The sequence below is a fragment of the Musa acuminata genome, chromosome BXJ1-8 (assembly GCF_036884655.1).
Source record: "Musa acuminata AAA Group cultivar baxijiao chromosome BXJ1-8, Cavendish_Baxijiao_AAA, whole genome shotgun sequence".
NCBI lineage: Eukaryota > Viridiplantae > Streptophyta > Magnoliopsida > Zingiberales > Musaceae > Musa > Musa acuminata.
This window is the reverse complement of record NC_088334.1, coordinates 20,544,748-20,552,220: the sequence shown is the minus strand read 5'-3', so window position 1 is coordinate 20,552,220 and position 7,473 is coordinate 20,544,748. Positions and strand designations below refer to the sequence as shown.

The window sequence follows — 7,473 nt, the reverse complement described above, 5'->3', positions numbered from 1 at the left end:
ATATTGTAATTTCATATTATGTAGTTGATATAACAAGATTGATTTTTCATACACTTTTGCATGTAATTGTTTTACAAAATTTTTGGATATGGTTGAAAATGGCTACACTCTTGAACTTGTGACAATACATCATGATCTGTGTGAAATTATGAATTCCATTGGACCTATTTACTAACTTGAAGCATTTTGTTCTGTAATTTAAATTTTTTTATGAATATTTTTTTATTGTTCATATTAACAGCATCAAAGATTCCAATTAAAATTGGAGTAAAAAGTTTTACTTATGAAGAAATAGAATTAGCCACAAACAAATTCAACAGTTCTACTCAAGTTGGACGAGGATATGGAAAAGTTTACAAAGGCCTTTTAGCTGATGGAACAGTTGTAGCTATAAAATAAGATTCTTTAGAGGGCTCAAAATATTTCTCGTCAGACATATAATTATTGTCAATGTTGTCATCGTGATGAAGAAATCGAACGGGTTTGAACTTGCAAATAGAGTAATTTAGACTTGAACTTGGTCCCTGAATGACTTCTTACATCATGAACACTATTGACTTGGAGTTGTATATTTATGGCCCATTGATGGTCTTTTTAGGTAAATATCTTGTTTTATGTCATCACAAAATAGTAGCCGGCTTCATTAAACTAATATAAAAAAAATTAAATATAAATGATGAAGACAAAATGCAAAGTCTTTGATCTTTACCAACCCAACTAATCTTATCAACACTTTTACTAAATAAAAATCGTATATACAAGGAGTATTGTGCTCTTATTATGCAACATAAAGTAGGTATTGGTAAGTGGTAATGTTTGATTTCATTCATTTGCTTAGTATATTGTATTTTGCATTGTATTTTCTTTATCCCTTAAAATGATTTGTCATGCTAAGCAGAATTTGAAAATTTGTAGCTCAACTGACATACCTAATTATCAAGTTCAATATGCAAAAGCCTATTTGGCATTGACTCATTAGCACTTATTTAAGTACATTACTGAACAAATGGATTGTCGACTGTACAATGCCAGAAAAAGGGCTACATTGGACCCAAATGTTATATTTATGCTATCCACCAGCAATTTTTTGTGCCTTACCGAATGATTTGAGCATAGGGCCAAGTATAAAATAACAAAGGAACATCAACCGAGTTCACTTAGCCAATATCTTCGTCTCAGTCATCAAGGGCTTTAACCAGCGTTCTCTAAGGAAATACAAGCAGGACTTTAGATACGATAATCTCAACATTGAAATGAGTACAAAATATCCAAACGACAGAGAATATAAGGAAATACAAGAAACCCAAATATAATGTAATGTATAAAAAAAGGATGATTTTCCTAAAAAATCCTTATTTTTAATATTTTCCAAACAATTATCTCTATTTGAGTTTTTTCCCTTCACCCCTTTTTTACCATCGTCTTCTTTGTCACCATTAGCCCCCCACTCCGCCATCATCCTTTATCTCATCGGAGTTATCGTCTGTAGCTCTCATGTGAGGAAGGAGGGGGCACAAGGGCTTTCGTTAGTCCTCTGCTCCGTCGTTGCCATCTACCCTGTCGAACTCATTGCTCGTAGCTCTCGTCTAAGAAAGGATGAGACGACGACAACCCTCATGCCCTCTCCTTCCTCACATGAGGGCTACGGGTGATGAATCCGACAAGTCATATGCCGATAATAGAGCAAAGGGTAGAAGATAACCCTTGCATCCCCTCCCTCATGCAAGGGCTACGAGCACCAACTCCAATGGGGTAAGAGGATCGACAACAATCTTTGCACCCCCACCTTTCGGGGTACAAGGGCTGTTGGCAATAACTCCGACAAGGTAGAGGATAGGATAGGCAATGCAAGACGTAGGAGTGATGATGAAGGCATTAGAGGGCGACGATGTATATAAGAGGTGATAGTGAGTCCGACGACAATGGTGGAAGAGAGAGGGAGGAGAAGGGACAATTTGAGTAATTTTTGAATTAGGAGAAATGATTTGAGAAACACCAAAATGAGAATAACTATTTAAGAAATATCTAAAATAAAAAAATTAAAGAAAAGTCACCGGTTAAAAAAGGATTCTTAACAAAGTTACTTTTGTAAAGTTTAGGAATATTAGAAAGCCAAATCCTCTGGTTCAAGATTTCTGATTCTTGTGCCAGCTTTCAAGCACTTTCATTCCTCCTTTTTTTTGTGCCTGTCATTGGCAGAGGGCATAGATGCCTTGCGAGACCAATACCTTTGAACTCTGCTCCGTTTTCTTAAAGGACGGGCTTTCTTTTGTGGGATGGATATTAATCAGAAATCAACCTCTTCTTAAGCACATCACTTTATCCTCAAATAATCGATAATCCTCAGGTAAGGCGAAGGATGAACTTCATAATTCTTTACGAGTGAATTATCTTACTAGCTCCCCACGTTCTGCTTATAAAAAATTGTTTCCTCAGTTGTATAATGTTTGTGCAGTCACAATATCTACTGAATCTGCCCCTACAATAAATCAGCAGAATAAAATATTAACATTTGTGAGCTCAGTATTTTCAGCCACTATTATTAACTCTTTAAATCTCAAACTACTTTCTAAGATCCTAACAAGTATCATTAACAATCAATCACCCATCATTCTCTCATGTCAATATTTTCTTTAGAGAAAATATCAATCTTGAAAAGCTCTTGATTTTCATTCAATATTACAGGTTGAAGACTTCACACAATTTTTTGGTGGATCAATTATCTTTGACTACGAAGGTAAATTTATTGGTGTTGGTACAAGGATAGAATTTGAACAATGTCAATCAACTAAATATGTCTTCCTCGGCAACAAAGGAATTGTTAATCTGACACCTCAATTTAGTCCCACATGGAAGGTGGTATTAATTGTGTATAAGAGCTAGATGGAGTCGCTCCTCCGAAAAAATTACAGGCATTGATACCAAAGAGGATTTAATACTGACATGGCATTGGGTGGTGCCGTAACTATTCAGGTCAACCCAACTGCAAAGTTACACTTTTTATAAAGTTAATGATCGATAGAAAAAACCCTTGCAGAAGTAAATCATGTATCTATATTTGTTGATGCTGATACAAGGATAGAATTTGAACAATGTCAATCAACTAACTATGTCTTCCTCTGCAACAGAGGAATAGTTACTGTGACACCTCAATTTAACAACCGCAAAGTTACACTTTTTATTCAGTTAATAATCAATAGAAAAAAGTGACACCTCAATTTAGGCCTCCATGGTTGGAAGGAAGGAAGGTGATATTAGTTGTATATAAGAAGTAGATGGAGCTGTTAGTTGAAAACTATTGGGCAAGGTCATGACAATCTCAACACAACATAACCGCAAAGTTACACTTTTTATTCAGTTAATAATCAACAGAAAAAAACCCACGCAAAAATAGTAAAACATGTATCTATTTAATCTTTCAAATGAAGACAACATCTAATATGAAAGAATATGTGAATGTTTAGTCAAAGTGTGCTCACTACACAACTGCTTAGAATCATCTGGTGTTCCTCCTCAAAGAGAGAGTTCACACGAGAAAGGTTTGTGAAATAATTGACATGTTTGGGATCGAATTGAAGTGCTTTGGGTACCGCAAATATATGCACTACAATATGTCAAACCAGATCCTAAGCCCTCTGTGAACACCAGTTGCCTGTAACAAGCAACTTTCTGAAATATACAACTACACAAAACAGAGATGCTTGTATTGGCATTGACACAGCAATGACGTAAAGAATACCATGGAGATCCCATCTTTATCATCTATCTATTTTCAAAAAACCATAAACGAGCATCACAAAGCTAAATTGAGCGATAAAATCGAAACCATAACTAATTCAAAGCACCAACACATATACGTTTGGCATGGCATGGTATCATCATTATTCAAAAAAATGAACTACACCATCAAGATACCAAATCGTGATCCAGTCGAAAGCACGAGATGTAAGCTTCGGCAAGCACACATCAAACCCAACTGAAGCCATCGGAAAGAACGATACTTGGAGCGACCGAAAACAATTACACCCAAAGAAACCTTTCGTCAAAAAATCCGAGAAGAAAACAACTGTATAGGAATGAGAATGGCGACTACCAAATATGATCATGCAATCGTTCAAATACCGAAATCCAATCAAGGAGCTTCCTTTTCGCCAAGTATTCTCGAATTCACTTGATGCAAGAGGGGAAGCGTGCCGGCGGGACCAGTGGAGATCGGATCGGATTCCGGAAGCAGAGGGATCCGGCGTCCCATCACCGATCGATCGATCGATTCCCGACCTGCACCAAGCGAAGCCGAGAGTGTGGCGACGAAAACAGGGGAATGCAGCGGTGGAGGCTGCGAAATGGGAACGATGGCAAGGGAATATACAAATGCTTAACAAGAGATGTAGCAGGGTTTAATGGCGGACCCGAAATGCCGGGGATCGAGGTCGATTTAAAGAAGGTGACGAGTCCGCACGAAAGGGTGGACTCGTCTATTCACCCATCGTCCAGCTCGGCCCGGCCCCTTGTCGGCATCACGTGAACGTGTCCCCATCACGTGCGGGCCCCTGCTCATTGGTTGTTGCATAACATCATTTTCTTCAATATAAAAAAGAAAAGACGATTTTTTGGGGAGTTTCCATTTCAAAATTTCGGTGTCCTTACGGTTTTCGTGATCTTTCGAAGACTCTAAATATGGTCTAACATAATTTTTTCGTCCAAACATTCTGTGTTTGGTTTATAGGGTGACCACGTCCAATTCTTCATGTATAAGATTTACATTATTAGTTACTATTTTTAAATAGATTTATAGAATTTTTTATATCTCCTTCAAAAAATATAAATCTATTCAAAAATATTATAATTAAAATAAATTAACACAAAATCTAATAAAAAAGAATTTTTATAAAAATAAATTTTCATATAATTATTCTTATTAGTTCAACCTTAAGTGTTTTTAGTATCTCCATCAAAACATTATAAGTTTATTAAAAAATATTATAATAAAAAAATTAATTTAAATTCCAATAGAAACCAACTCATATACAAAAAAAATAAAGTTATAAATATATATATCTTTATTGGCTTAAAAATAAGAACAAACAAATAGGGACTTTCATGTAAGTATAGCGCTTTTGAATAGGCTTATAATATTTTAAAAATATTATAAATATATTCAAAAATACTAAAAATAAGAAGTTGAATGACTCTAAATTCCACGAACCGATTCACTCTATGTATTACTACACCAAAAAGGGGGAGCAACTGTTTTGCCATGTTAGGGTATTCAGAGGATTATGAAAAGATGAGATGAGAACGCCACTTGAGAAATATGTTAAAAGGCACCTCATTGAAAAATCTAGAAAGAGAGCTTTTTTAAGAATTCATCTAAGAGAAAGATATTTATAAATTCAATTCGAAATTAATTTATAATTAAAAAATATCACAATTTTTTATTGATGTGAGTGGCTACTTTTATTATTCAAATTTTGCATGTTTTTTCTTCACATAAATATATATGCACAACATATTGAGATTTGTATCTCAAAAAAATTGATTACTTTATTCAAATTAATTATATGAGCATTTGATTTTTGGTTTATGAATCCTGATTTGATTTTCTTATTGGAATCAATATGATCTAACATTAATAAAATTTAATTATGTTTGATAATAGTTCAATATCTATATAAATTAGGATTACTTAAAGGACACCAACAAATAGCATAAGAGAAAGGACAAATGTTAGCATCAATATGACACTAAGAGGGGGGGTGGGTGAATTAGTATAACGATAAAAATTATATTAATTTAGAAAGTTTCGTTCGACAAAATCATCTCATCAAAGCCTATATCAGAAAGTGACTTAGAGCAAATATAAAGTGTAAAGTACATATAAGTAATGAAAGAAAGCAATAAGGAAAGAACACACCCGAGTTATAGTGGTTCGATCGTTGTGACCTACGTCCACTTCTGATTCCTTCTCCGTCTAGGTCATCGGCGTTTACTAATAGTCTTCCTTAAATAAGCGAAGACCAACTACACTTATTTCTTTATTAAATAGAAATTAACACTTAGACAAAAGGAGGAAAACTCTCACAAGATTACAACAGATTTTTTTCTTATTTTTGTTTTCAGTTCTTGTATATCTAAGCAGGGATGAGAGGGGTATTTATAGGCCCCAAATGGATTCAAACTTGGAGCCTAAAAGTATCTTTTTTTAGATTTTCGAGGTATTAGCGGTTCCACTGCCATTATTGGGTGATACCATCGCTTGACACTTTGACACTAGGTAGTACCACCGCCCAGTCTGGCGGTACTACTGCTTGACAAAGCCTTGGAGACTGGGCTTTGATGGTACCACCACCTAGTAGCATTAACTGCCAGTAATACCACTGCCTAGACCACTTGGGAGGTTGAGCCTCAAGCGGTTTCACCGCTCACCCTAGGTAGTGCCATCGCCTGACAAGGCTCCAAGTGGCTAAGTGGGCCTTCCATCCGGTCCAATCAACCTTGTCTTAGGTCTAGTTGACTCCTAAATGAGTTAGTGATATTACCTCCTAATCCTAACTCAATCTAGGTTCTAACTATGATAATTAAGGTATTAACTAAGCAATCTTTGTCCTGTATGTCAATCATTCTTCCGGCAAAGTCTCGACAAACTTTTGATGAACTTTCACCACACTTTTGGTGAACTCCCGACAAACTCTTGGCGAACTCCCGATGAACTCTCGGCAAGCTCTCATCTAACTCTTAGCAAACTCCCGATGAACTCTCGGCGAGCTTCCAGTACATCGTCTGATTCTTCGTCATAACATCTAATCTTTGACTTCGGCCCAACATCTGCTTTATGCCTTATTCATTATCGTAGTTAAACTTGTAACACTTATCTCAATAATTTATCAATTGATTTCATCATCAAAATATGAAATTTAACAATCTCCCCCTTTTTGATGATGATAACCAATTGATGACGGAGTTAACCTTAACTCTCCCTATTTATATGTTGTAATATTGAGATAAAGCAAACTTGAATTCAAAAGTAATCACAACATTTGAATTCAAGTTAAACATTTTTTATCATAGTGATTAAATGCAATATATTATATCAAAATTTCAATATGTTGTGCATCATTAAAATATGTACATTGAAACCTTACATTTCATCCTCACTTCATGCATGATATCAAAAATAAATCAACATCATTTTAGTCATATCATACATGATACTAAATCATTCATGATATATCATTTTGGGTATAACATAAATGATGCGAAGACATTGAAATTTTAAGCATTTATCATCTCAAGCAATAAATTATGATACCAAAAGACCAATTGATGATGAAACCAATTGATAGTATTTATCTAATATGCATTTGAGTGACGTAGGAAGCTTTGATCAGGGAAAGATAATTAAGACAGGAAGAATCATGTTGGGCCGGAATGAAACATGTCAGAAGATTAGACGTCGAGCCGAAGGATCGGTCG

At 35.2% G+C, this 7,473-nt stretch overlaps 1 long non-coding RNA gene across 1 annotated transcript; it reads right to left on the bottom strand.

Moving 5' to 3' along the window:
- Positions 1–900: 900 nt before the first annotated feature.
- On the bottom strand, positions 901–4,388 carry LOC135587671 (uncharacterized). The gene is made up of 2 exons (XR_010475949.1): positions 4,094–4,388; positions 901–1,205 (listed from the first exon to the last, which is right to left on the bottom strand). It is a non-coding gene; the product is annotated as an uncharacterized LOC135587671 (long non-coding RNA).
- Positions 4,389–7,473: the final 3,085 nt, after the last annotated feature.